General features: G+C 42.0%; 1 protein-coding gene across 1 annotated transcript in view; it reads right to left on the bottom strand.

The window, feature by feature from the left end:
• Positions 1-11,812, bottom strand: part of GNG2 (G protein subunit gamma 2) — a 127,565-nt gene extending 115,753 nt beyond the window's left edge. Inside the window, exon 1 of the mRNA XM_065548808.2 lies at positions 11,543-11,812. The gene's annotated coding sequence lies outside the window, so the exon portion shown is untranslated. The remainder of the gene's footprint in view (positions 1-11,542) is intronic.
• Between the last annotated feature and the right edge of the window lie 494 nt (positions 11,813-12,306).

Genomic DNA, 12,306 nt, shown 5'->3' with positions numbered 1-12,306 from the left:
TTTCAAGGAAATCTTCCATCAAAAAGGACCCTGATGTCAACTCACTCAAACCTGAAAGCCACAAAATGGATTGATTTAAGATTGAAAATGAGCAACTACCTTCGATCCACCAGCAAATAGAATTGCAGTAGTGAGAGGATTGGGCATGACTCCACCAACATGTGAGTTACCTCCACACCAGGAACCCTGGTGCCAAAGGTTACCAGGAGCTTTTAAATGTAAATTTAAACATGCATGATGCAAAGCCTAAGAAAAATGAGAAGCATGTTATTAATGGTTGGAAACAAGACTATGGTTAATTTTAGACCAGTAGGTTCTGGCATTAACTCTAGATTCAAGTACAGTAATTTTTTGTGTCTTTTTGTTTCTAACTCACTCTCTCTCTCTCTCAACCATCAGAGAGTGGCTGGTATTTATATTTAAGCCTATATAGTAAAACCTCTTTCAAACAATAAAATCTCTAGGAATTTTGCCTGCTGCCTTCTAATCAGTTCTTCCATCTCTGGCCCTTATAAAACTCAGAGTAGGTTAATTGCCAGTCTTAGGAGGTGCCAACAAAACTCTATACAAAGCTAAAAACTAGATTTTAAGATCTCTCTCTCATTAATACCTCATTGCTTTTCAACTGATCCTAATAGCCTCTTTTTCAGGAGAGAAAAGTAAAGTGTGGGGGTATAACTTGGCCAGGATAGATTAATCCAGTTTAGAGCTCTTAACACAAGTTTGCATACCAAGTTTGCAAAGTGTTAATTTCTTAGGAAAATGACATCTCACCATTAATAGTTTATGCATCAATTGCTAACCATGAGCCTATCCCAGTACATTTTATCACTGGGTAAAACAAAAGTCTATAAAATGCTCTAACACTCATGCATGGCCGTATTTGCAGGCATTAATACTTTGTATTTCTTACATCTACTGGCAGCGGAGGTTGGGTAATGAAGAGGACATAATTTTGGCCTGATGTCTCTCCTATGTTATTGAGCTTTCTAGCTGGATGTTCCTTGGAGTTCTTATGTTTAATAATCCCCAGATTATATACTATACCTTCACCCAAAGCCTGTTCCTCTTTCTATATTCTCCATTTCATTTAATGAGGAATACAAACCATTTGCCCACATCAGGAATATAAGAATAACCACCAAATCTTTTATCTTTGTTATCCCAATCTGACTTAAAGTTCTTCATCCTTTCATTCTCACCACCAAACTATCTCCTTGCCCAAACTCCTCCTCTCTCTTCCTCTTGCCACTGTCTTATTTCACAAATGCTTTGTTTTTTTCTGTGCAATTATAATACTTTCTACTTTGTCCTCCGACCTCCAGTCTCTCTTCAAAGCCATCCCCACCAGAAGTACATTGCTGAGATGGAGAGTTGATCAAATCACTTTCCTACTATAATACTTCAGTATCTCCCCTCTGGGTTGCTCACAGGATGTATGCCTTAATTCCTCTGCATGGCATACAAAGCCTTCTGTGATGTCACCTGTCCACATTCTCCCTTAGTGCCTGTTGTAGCCTTATATGCTACAACCTTCACAGCAGGTTCCTGAAGGGGCTGTGCTGTTTTCTCCTTGCATCTTGGCACATGCTATTTCTGTCGCCAGAAATGCCCTATCCCTTCCTCTATTTTGCCTACTAGTAAACCCCTACTTATCCTTTAGGACTCAGCTTTTCTCAGAAGCCTTCCCTGACCGTGGAAACTAAGCAGGTGCTTCCTTTTCTGTAAGTGCGACTGGTGCCTTGCCTCTACTTCCATTTCAGCACTAAGGACATTATTTTCATGTTTTGTTAGATGTGCATCTCACCCCTCAGCATTTGGGTCCGTTAAGGTTAAGCCCACATTTGCTTGTCACACAGCAGGTAGTCAACAGATGTTTGTATAATGAAAAGGCATCATTGGCAGAAATTCCATTCCTTTGAGTGAGGGGAGAAAAAGGAAGTCTCAAAAACGAGAAGTTGGTCATGGGGTAAGAAACAATAATTCCTCTCTCTCTCTATATATATATTTTGCAAATTTTCTATAGCAATCCATGGCACATGCACAACAAATTCTTAATATTTGTTATATGGGCAAGCCTAAAAAATTCTAGGACAACTCCTAGTTCCATTTCTGCATTGAACTTCTTATAAAGAAGCATAATCTGGCAACAAAAAAGTAATTAGAAAATAAATATTAAGTCTGGGCTCAGTGGCTCATGCCTGTAATCCCAGCAATTTGGGAGACTGAGGCAGGCAGATCACTAGGTCAGGAGTTCGAGACCAGCCTGGCCAACATGGTGAAAACCCATCTCTACTAAAAATACAAAAATTAGCCAGGCATGGTGGTGCACACCTGTAGTCCCAGCTACTCAGGAGGCTGAGGCAGGAGAATCACTTGAACCCAGGAGGCAGAGGTTGCAGTAAGCCAAGATTTTGCCATTGCACTCTACCTGGGCAACAGAGCAAGACTCCACCTTGAACAACAACATCAATAAAGAAAATAAATATTAAAAAGAAAGCTATTCTTTATTTGTATCTCTGTAGGAACTTTAAAGAGACTGATGAATAAGCTAGAAACACTTCTCACATCCCCTTCTGCACTCTCAAATCTTTGCCACATCCCAACTGTCCCAGAGCATCTCATATGCCAAATCCCCAAACTCCCTAATCTCTCTGCAATGCTGTACACCTCCTTCTCTCTCCTCCCCCGCTATGCCCAGCTAGTTCTTTATTTTTTTATTTTTTTTGAGACAGTCTTGCTGTGTCACCCAGGGTGGAATGCAGTGGCACAATCTCAGCTCACTGCAACCTCCACCTCCCAGGTTTAAGGGATTCTCCTGCCTCAGCTTCCTGAGTAGCTGGAATTATAGGCGTGCGCCACCATGCCCAGCTAATTTTTGTATTTTTTGTAGAGATGGCATTTTGCTATGTTGCCCAGGCTGGTCTCGAACTCCTGACATCAGGTGATCCACCTGCCTCAGCCTCCCAAAGTGCTGGCATTACAGGCATGAGCCACCACACCCGGCCTAGTTATTTTTTGATTGTCTTGCCTTCTCTGGCAGAGCCCACCCTATTTTTTCTTCCCTGTCTCAGCTTTGGTAGGTAGGTAGGTCAGTCGGTCTCTCTCTCTCTCTCTGTTTCCAATCAGAAAGGAGCCTATCAGAAAGGAGCCATCAGCTGTGCCAGCAAAGCCACCCCTTGAGTGCATGTGTGGGCTGCAGGGAAGAAGGAAGAGTAAATGGGAACAAAAAGGTAAATCCATGCAGTCATAAATCTTGTCCACTCTTTTACATTGATGGTACATTTAATGGCTTACTTAATTGTTCAGCTGAATAGTAATCAATAATAAGTAAATTACTGAGCTGTTATTTTATCACAGAAAAGCTAGAATTCCAGGCATTTCTTGGATCAGCTAAAGGGAACAGAAGCCTCTTTAAAGAGTTCTTCAAAAAGATATAATCATGATCTGATCTGTGTGTCACAGGATCATTCCCTACCCCCAGACATCTGAGCCTAAGCCCAGCTGTTGGGAGCCAAGAAGACTGAATCATATTTGGCTTGAAGAGAGTCAGGGGGTGGGTGGGCAGAACTAATCTTTCTGGAGAGAGAGTGGCTGGCCTTCACTAATGAAAAATGTCAGTCTCTGTCTCACGGCCCAGCATGAAAGCTAGTGGGACAAGGGACATGAAGAGTAATAGCCAACTCTTTCATCAGAGAGAAATGTGTTGGAACCATGAGTTCTCTCCTTTTGCTCTGGGCACAGCCAGTAGTGTGAAGCCCCCCAGATCCTTCTCTGATATTGCCTGAAATGTCACACACATAATACATGTGTGTGTTGAATATATACATACACTCCTGGGGAGGCTATCGGTGATGAATGAGTTAAAGATGCTTGCTTTCCTAATCCCTCATGAGAAAACAAACACAAATGTTGATGAGGAGAGGAAGGGGATGGGTAAGGAGGCCAAGAGTAGATGGAAGTTGAAGAAGGGGGCTGGAGGAGGGCTAACCATGAAGCCTGAGGTCTTACTGAAGAGGACAGTAGCGCAGAGGGACACAGGCAGGGAGAAGGCAAAAGACAGGAGGGAGGCAGAAGTAGAGTTGGAAGTAGGTAAGAAAGAGCCATGGCCGGCCTGGTGCGGTGGCTCATGCCTGTAATCCCAGCACCTTGGGAGGCCGAGGCAGGAGGATCACTTGAGTTCAGGAGTTCAAGACCAGCCTGGCCAACATGGCGAAACCCCATTTTTTACTAAAAGTACAAAAATTAGCCAGGCGTGGTGGCAGGTGCCTGTAATCCCAGCTACTCGGGAGGCTCAGGCAGAAAAATCGCTTGCAACCCTGCCGTGAGCCGAAATAGCGCCACTGTACTCCAACCTGGGCAACAAAGCAAGACTCCACCTAAAAAAAAAATAAATACAAACAAATAAGAAATTTTTAAAAGAGTCATGGAGGCCTTGCTGTGGATACAAACGGTTGTGCCCAGAGAAAGTTTGACCAGGCTACTAGGAACAAGGGCTCCACACTCCCCAAACCAGGGCTGCCTTATATGTTTCTGAAGTTCTGGTCTTCCCATAAGCAGAAACTGTTCCAAACCCCAGCAAAAGTTGGAGCTGGGCTATTGATTGGGGTCAGGTGAAATAATTTAAACCAAATGTGTTACTACCATAAAAACAGAAACAGTGATTCTGCGAAGTAAAACTTGTTGCTTCCAAAAAGTCCCTGAAGATCAATATAGATATTCAGGGACAGGACGGGCATGGTGGCTCATGTCTGTAATCCCAGCACTTTGGGAGGCCAAGGCAGGCGGATCACCCGAGGTCAGGAGTTTGAGACCAGCCTGGCCAACACGATGAAACCCCATCTCTACCCAAAATACAAAAATTAGCCAGGCATGGTGGTGCACGCCTACTCGGGAGGCTGGGGCAGGAGAATCACTTGAGCCTGGGAGGCAGAGGTTGCAGTAAGCCAAGATAGTGCCACTGCACTCCAGCCTGGGTAACAGAGTGAGACTCTGTCCCCAAAAAAAATAAAAATAAATAGAGAAGAAAAAGAAATTCAGGGACAACAGGAAACAAGCAAGAAGATCAAGAAGAGGGAGTCTGCAGTGAAGTGTGACAGAGGTTAGAGAACACTGTGCACGCACAAAGCCTTGGAAAAATAGCCCTTTAAAAGGAATGTCAGAATTAAAGGATACAAATCTGCAAGATTAATATCACACATGTAAATCATTTTGAAGTATCTTGAAAGAAAAGCTATACAATAATAACTCCAATAATTTATAGGCAAGGCAGAAAGGCAAGACTTAGTTTTTCTGTGCCAAAAATGTAGACTAGACAGCGTGATCTATTTTGTCAGTAAATAGGTTGGCAAGAGAGGATAGGGAATTAAAGGAGCTGTTTAAAGGTATTTTTCTTTGTGTCTTTGTTGATTTCTCTACTGGAAGGGGTTTTCATAAATTTACTTGTGACCTTCCTTGGCTCCCCTGCCTCTATTCTGTACCTAAGTTTTCAGGTTCTCATTTTGAATTTTCTATGACAGAATTTCACGAACAGAACCATAGCAGTGGAGGGAACTATGGCTTGTGAATGTATCCCTTCCATCAGAGTCCACTAGAGTGGGATCACTAGACCTGCCACTCCCTGAGGGCAAGGGCTGGGTCTCACATCTCTGCATCTTCAGCACCCACCTTGAACAGCACTTGGCACATTGCATGCACTCAGTATTTGTTTGTTAACTTTAACTGAATATAAACAATTAGATCCTGTGGAAGAAAGTTATGACCACTACTGACCATTTTGAAAATACCAGAACATTTTATAAAATCAGCTAAAAATCTAAGAGAATGAGTGAATAACTACTAAGACTGCTTAAAATATTACCAAAAATGTCCCCAGAAATCAAAAAAATGAGAAGAGTAGCAAGGGGGTAAATGTGATAGTGATTTTGAAAAAGGAAAGACCGTGAAGTTACCGACCAAGTAATAACATTAAACCAGCAGGAAAAAAAAAAATCTGTCTTTACTCAGATGATAGTAAATCCCACTATATGTAGAAAACTCTTATGAAGCAAAGTGTTGTCAATTGATTGCTCTTCCGGCAAATCTGTGAACTCTGAAGGTGCATTTGCAGTAATGCAAAACACTGCTCACGAAATGTTGCTAAAATGATTTCCATTACTTTAGTAAGAAGTTATTCAGCATTCTTTAAGTATTACTTGTATGATTACACAGGGAAATTTCAACAGAGAAGAATTATGTAGTATAGAGTAAAATTGGAAGTCTCAAATTATTGACTTGGCAAAAATAATCTATAATTAAGATTCCTTAGCAAATTACTATTTTTGTGCAGTTTTATAACTCCCCTCCCTTGCCCCGACAAATTACCACTTCTTTATCTTGGTTATAACTTGGTTATAACTCTTATCACATTGTATTATCATTACATGTTTACCTCTATCTTCAACCACATGTGAAATCCTAGAACTCACAGGTAATGTCTTACTCAGTCTTGTATCTCTAGTGCCTTGTACAGTGCTCAGTGCATAGGACACAGTAGGTGTGCAATAAATCTTATTTGCATATATGAATAAAGGCAAGAGCATGACAAGTAAGGTCCAGATATTCATTTTAGGAGGAGGGAGATAAGTCAATTTTCTGTAGGGCTGTTTTTATTTTTAAAATATTAACAAAGTCCTATAGTATCTGTTAGTATCGCAAGTTTGTTCATTATACCTTATTGTTTATGATTTTATTTTCCAAAGAAAAGAGTGAGTTACATGTTCAAGATCAGTTATGGTCATTGGTTTCTTCCTAGTTCAGAATATTGAAATTTACCCAGACCACAGCCAAGTCATTTATTTACTATTAAAATATTTATGTACATCCCTCACTGCTAAATTTTTACATCTAGAAAGTAGATTTGCATAAACTGAAAATTAACAGCATAATATGACTTAAGTAAATCCTGCCAAAATCCTGTCAACACACTTGGTGCAGAGCTGATATAAAAGTGGAAAAATGACATTACAGGCACCCTTATTTAAGGATTACATATATCAATGCTTTTATATCTGAAAGACATGACAGCAATAACCACAAATAACATAGACAAGAGAGAAAAAAGTTGTTCATGCCCCACAGCTGAGAAGACACCACCAGAAAAAAGATAAGATTTTAAGGAATAAATTAAAGTGTTCAGAATGGATACATTTGCTTAATCTATTTATTAGTGAGACAGACTCCCATTTTATTATGGAATAACAGTCTAAGGAAACTCTTCAAAGACTCACCATCTATGACAATCATCAGATGGGAAAATAAAAACATCTTTCTACCCTTAAGTCTGTAGGAAGACAACAACTGTGTGCTTGATTAGGCAGGGTCTTGATGGTGCCTGATACACAGTAAGTGCTCACTAAATCTTTGTCAAATGAGTAAATGAACTCCACAGGAACAATGGAAACTCACTATTCCCATTTATGATATAAGTAAATGACAAGGTTAGTATATACTCTTAGTATGAGAGTCAAAACTGCTGCTCTAGTACCATTGGGTCAAAAGCTGATGGTGATATGAAGGGCATCTTATGATCAAAGGGTTTATGATGAAGACTCCTGTGTAGATTTTGTGTACAATGATGAGTAAGCATATGGGGAGCCAAGTTATGTATTTTGACAACCAGATTATCTCCCCTGCTCCAAGGGAACCTGCTTTATAACCTAAGGGGCTGGTTTCTCCCACTTGGTATCTGGAAAGGTGTTAATTTATCATCGGTTTCTAGGGCCAATGGAGGACAAAAATCATCCTTCCACCCTCTCTAGATTTGGGTGCAAATGTTCCTGAGGCTGCCTTCTTCTTCTTATAATCAATTGATTGGGATAACATTGTGTACATAAGCTCCACGGTGGGTTGGCATTGCATATGCAGTTGATATACTTAGCATATTTGTCCCCACCCAAATCTCATGTTGAACTGTAATTCCCAGTGTTGGAGGTGGGGCCTGGTGGGAGGTATTTGGGTCATGGGGGTGGATCCCTCATGAATGGCTTGGGCCATTCCCTTGGTGATAAGTGAGCTCTCACTCTGAGTTCACAGGAGATCTGATGACTTAAAAATAGGTGGCACCCCGCTCCCACTCTCTATCTCTTGTTTCTGCTTTTGCCATGTGATGTGCCTGAACCCTCTTCACCTTCTGCCATGAATGTAAGCTTCCTCAGGCCTCCCCAGAAGCTGAGGAGATGTCAGCACCATGCTTCCTGTTCAGCCTGCAGAATGGTGAGCCAATTAAACCTCTTTTCTTTATACATTATCCAGTCTCAGATATTTCTTTACAGCAATGCAAGAACAGCCTAATACAATGGACTCTACATGTTCCCCAGTGCCCAGAAGAAAGGTTTTTCTGCTTGTAATCTGTTCTTTTCCTCCGACCATCAGTAACCATAGGTCAGCAATCTTTTTAGCCTCATATGTGCCACAGAAGACAAGAAATTTTCACTGGTACGTTTGGTAGATTTCAGGAATAAACAGAAGAAAGAGAATAAGGGAGAAGATTAGGAGGGAGGGGTTTATTCTTTTCATGAGAGCTATTTTTTAAATAAGATTGCTGCAAAGAGAACTCAAATGGGAGCCACATAAACAGGCAATTTTAACAGCCACATGAGAGGCAACTTACTTTAAGAGGGAGAAATATGAAAACTTACTTCTAAAATTAAGGGGCGGAAGTACAAAAAACAAAAATAAAAATCTCCAAGGAACAGCCAAATGAAAACAACAGAAGCCAAAGAAAGAGAAAGGACCAAGAGGCAACTATGCTGCTTCCAAAACTCGCAGAAACAAAGTTATAATTCCGTGATTAGTAATTAGTCTTTTTAGGGATGGAGTTGGGTTGGGAGGAACAACTTTTTAGTTTAAAAAGGATGGGGATATTACTGGAATTGGCCATATAAAAGTATTAACTTTTTATTAGCCAGGAATGGTGGTACCCGCCTATAGTTCCAACTTACTTGGGAGGCTAAAGTTGGAGGATCACCTGAGCCCAAAAGATAGAGGCTGCAATGAGTTGCAATGATCATGGCACTGCACTCCATCATGGGCAACACAGTGAAACCCTGTCTCAAAAACAAACAAACAACAACAAAAAATAACCCATTTGCTTTGTATCTAAAATTGGGTATAATTCATACATTTGAATATACAAATATTTACTGGAAGTTTACTAGGTGCCAGAAGGAAACAAAACAGTGTTTCTGATCTCATGGATTTTATATGATAGTGAGGGAATCCAAAAATAAAATCATTAATAGATAAATATGTTAGGTAGCATTAAATTTGGAGAGGAAAAATAAAGCAGTGAAGGGGAACAGAGCAGCAGGAATGCACACAACATTTTAAATTGGATGATCAAGGAAGGGTGCTGGTTATTCTCTGATTGCCATCTCCTCCCTCACCATTTTCTATTCATTCTCCATTTTTCTTTGCTTTGCTCTCCAAGATGGCCCTTAATTATTCTGGGCTTCTACTGTTCGTACTCTAGTATAGTCTCTTCCCACACTGACTCAGAACCAATCTGTGTGACTAATAGAATGTGACTGAGATGACAATGTGTGATTTTCAAGGTTAGGTTGTAACAGGCCCTGTAGCTTCCACCTTGGCCTCCTTGATCATTTGCTCTGGGGGAAACCAGGTGCCATGTTGTGAGGTCACTCAAGCTGCCCTGTGGAGAGGCCCACATGGGGAGGATCTTAGGTCTCCTGTCAACAACCAGCACCAACTTGCCAGCCATGTAAGCAAGCCACCTTGGAAATGGATCCTCCACCCCAGACAAGGCTTCAAACAGCTGACATTTTAACTGTAACCTCAAGTGAGACTGAGGGCCAGAAATACCAAGATAAGCTGCTCCCAAATTCCTGATCCACAGAAACTATAAGAGAAAAAAAGTATATATTGTATGAAACCTCTGTGTTTTGGGGATCATTTGTTATGCAACAGTAGATAACTTGTATAGTACCCAGTACTTCATTACTCCAACTCCCTTAGTCTCTGATTTCCATCTGTGTTAGACCAGTGGGTAGAAAGTGAGGTCAGTGTGTCCATTCCTCAGCATTGTTCTCTGGTCCTGGTTTCCTTCCTCAAGAACCACAGCTTCTTCTGGGCAGCCCCACAGGTGTCCAGGACTGCAACTCTCTGCATTCCTACAACACTAGCCCCTTCAAGCCTAGATGTGGCATCAGATCTTGCTGTTGGTTTCCTGATCCCCACACATACCTCGGTAAACACTCCCTTCATTCTCCTAAAAATGGTGCGCCTTCTATTTCCTAAAATACCCAGGCTGATACAAACGTCCTCCTGCAGGAGAAGACATTTAGACAGAGACCTGAAGGAAGTGAGAGGAGGCCTCCTAACATCTAGGGAAGATTATTTCAACAAGTGCACAACACCCTCCCGAGACTGCGGAAGTTGGGCGTGTTCAGAAGCAGCAAGGAGGGGTCAGCATGGATAGAGCAGAATGCACACATAGGGTATAAGGATGGGGCAGTAGTCGAGGGCTACACTTAATCGAGTTTTGTGGGTCATGGTTGTATTCTGAGTGTGATGTACAGCCATGGGGTGGGAAATGGTCTGAACGAGGGCATGGCACGATCTGACTTGCATTGTGAGACCAGAACGAAGGTAGCCAAAATGGACACCAGAACAATGAGAAGGGCCTTTTGAAATTTAGAAAGATGATGTTGGCTTGGCTTAGGATGACGAATAGTAAAGGCGATGGGGAGAGACTGGATTCAGGCTCTATTTTGAAACTAGGGCTATAAGAATTTGCTGCTGACTTGGATGTGAGGGAAGGAGAGTAAGGGGGAGGAAGACTCCAAAGTGAAGGGTGACTGGTGGAGCTATTTACTAGGATGGAATCAAGAGAGTGGAGGGGGCAGTGTGGAGGGAAGAGGGGAGGAAATCAAGAATTTGTTCATCTTAACTTCAAAAGAGGAAAAGCGTAACCTTCTACTGTTAAAAAGGAAGATGAGAAGTCATTTTTCATTTTACAAACAACAACAACAACAAAAAAAAAAAAAACGGACCTGTATTCATAGAGTAACATCACTATGTCCTGGCCTATTAGAATATCGCCATTAGAAGACTTTTTAAAATCAAGGAGCACATTCTCAGTTTTACTTGGAAGTGTGATCAACTCTTGGTAATTTGCTCTCCAAAGATCAGACTAAATAAATCCAGGAGCTAAGGCCTTCTGAGGGCCCAGGGCCCCTCTTGTCTGTGATAAAACTCAACCCGCCTACAGGTGGAAGATTTTACACCACTGAGGATTCTAATTATCCTGCCTGTAAAAGATAATCTCACTGGTTAACTTCCCATGACTTTCTTTTTTTAAATTTGAAATGTGACTACCTTCAGCTCCAGGATGTGACAGGAAACAAGACTTAACAGATACTTCCGTTTTTCTTGGGACAGCACGCCTCAGCCCACTTCCGCAGTCAGGGCTCCTCTTACCATAAAAGTAGAGCTGTGCCCCCACCCAAACCAAGAGGCTCACTTCTTATACAACGTTGGTTACCTGCTTTCCTTTGCAGACTTGAAGTGTCAGAGAATCTGCCAATTGGGGTTGGCACTCCCGCTTACAGACTTCCCTCTACAGACGCTGCAGAGACCAAGTGGCATTCGTCACCTCTCATCTGTGCTGAGGGGAGAAGGCGACGCCCTGTGCCTCATGGTGGGGTCGGCTGCATGCTCACTCCCACCCTCCCAGTCTGCATCTTGCCCGGGGATGCCAGTTCACAGGCCTGTCTTGATGCCAACGGGCGTTTGTTGTTGTTGATTTCATAATGACCTCTGTCTAAAAATTCTGTAGGCTTTCAGGAAGGGACACAGCCTACCATGATAAAATGGACTTCTCCCCTCCCCCCCTCTGGTTACCATGGCAACTCTGAATGACTGATTTCCTGGTTGCCATGTAGATGCAGTGGGATCCCAGCCGCTGCACCACACAAAGACGTCAGTAAGAATAGCAAGAAAACAAAAAACAAAACCAAAAAAATCACATTTGAAAAGACAAAGGATTGCATCTCAAGCTTTCTTCTCTCACACAAAAGTGGAGGGAAGGAAGCAATTGTAATTACGAATGGTGCCCTTCCTGGAGTAGAGGTGCATGCACCTGTCCCACATGGGAGGGAAGACTGGAAAAAGGGGAAATCCCTCTTTTTGTAGCCAGGAGTGTTGGCATGGTGACGGGAAGGCAGATGCCACTCTCAGGTGGCTAGAGCCCTTCAGCACTCAGCCTGTGTTCCACCAAGGAAACCTGAAATATTCAACTGGGTGGCA

The sequence above is a fragment of the Macaca fascicularis genome, chromosome 7 (assembly GCF_037993035.2).
Source record: "Macaca fascicularis isolate 582-1 chromosome 7, T2T-MFA8v1.1".
Taxonomy (NCBI): Eukaryota; Metazoa; Chordata; class Mammalia; order Primates; family Cercopithecidae; genus Macaca; species Macaca fascicularis.
Note: the sequence above shows the minus strand (reverse complement) of the source record. Positions and strands in the feature narration are given on the sequence as shown.